Source organism: Pteropus vampyrus, unplaced genomic scaffold (genome assembly GCF_000151845.1).
Source record: "Pteropus vampyrus isolate Shadow unplaced genomic scaffold, Pvam_2.0 Scaffold21593, whole genome shotgun sequence".
NCBI classification, from domain to species: domain Eukaryota; kingdom Metazoa; phylum Chordata; class Mammalia; order Chiroptera; family Pteropodidae; genus Pteropus; species Pteropus vampyrus.
In genome coordinates, this window is record NW_011910374.1 from 259 (window position 1) to 1,406 (window position 1,148).

General features: G+C 44.8%; 1 pseudogene; it reads left to right on the forward strand.

The window, feature by feature from the left end:
* The first annotated feature begins 624 nt into the window (after positions 1–624).
* On the forward strand, positions 625–743 carry LOC111735277 (annotated as a pseudogene).
* The last annotated feature ends 405 nt before the right edge of the window (positions 744–1,148 follow it).

The window sequence follows — 1,148 nt, forward strand, 5'->3', positions numbered from 1 at the left end:
GATGTAAATTCGGGAGCCATTAGCACATTGGTGGGAGCTCAAACCCTGAGAATAAATAAGTTCATTCAAGGAGCCTATGAAGAATAGAAGCAGGGCAGAGAACCAAGATCAGCTGAAACAGGAGCAGACCCTAGCTTTAGCTGATATGCACCACTCTCCATTAAAAACGTACCCAGAACACAGGAAAGTCCTACCTCCCGCCCTCCCCCGCCATATCTCTGGATGAATTTACTTGCTCTTCTGCAGTCTTCCGTGAGAATTTGTGTTATTTCATGAACACTGTATTTTTCCAATTTGAATTGGTCTAATGAGCTAAGAGTAGAGCTGGGGATGAGGATGGGGATGGGGATCCTACCTGATACCAAACATGGCTGCGTGGGACTGAAAGTTTTAGGAAAGGGTATATGGAGCAGGTTTACTCCAATGGGGTAGTGGTCATAACAGGCACCAATATTGATACAACCAGCATCAGCCCCAACCAAACACTATTACTAGACATCTTGGTACTTTCCACTCGTAAAAGTTAAGCATCACAATGTCTTAGTAAAAATTTGAACGATGAGAAAGAAAATTAAGGAAACTTATAATCTGTAAATGAGCATTTTAGAGTAAATGAAAATTCCAGTCTATGGCCATGACCCCCTGAACGTGTCCGATCTCGTATGATCTCAGAAACTAAGCAGAGTAGAGCCTGGTTAGTACTTGGATGGGAGACCACCTAGGAAGACCAAGTGCTGTAGGTGTTTAAAAAAAAAAATCTATGTCCTCCTGCAATTCTTCAAACACCCACATGGGCACACCTTCTCTAAGTGCCTCATGAATGTTGCATGAAGTCACATGAGGTCGCCTACTCTGTCTTGGTTAATACGGGGTCTCGGTGGGCTCTCCTGATCGTTACCCACCTGATTCTCAGGGCTCTGGGACCCGTGTTTTTCCTTCACCTCTCAGCATATTGCCGTTCACCAATACACTTGAACAAGCCACTCGGCTGTGTGCAGGCAGCTTCTGTTTTGTACTAAGCAGGACTCTCTGGGTTGTGAGTGACAGAAACCCAAGTCAAACTAGTTGAAGCAAAAGAAGAAGTGTACTGGTTCCCAGAAGCTGGATCCAGACACTTACCCTGTCCTGTATCTCTGCCTTTTTCTGCA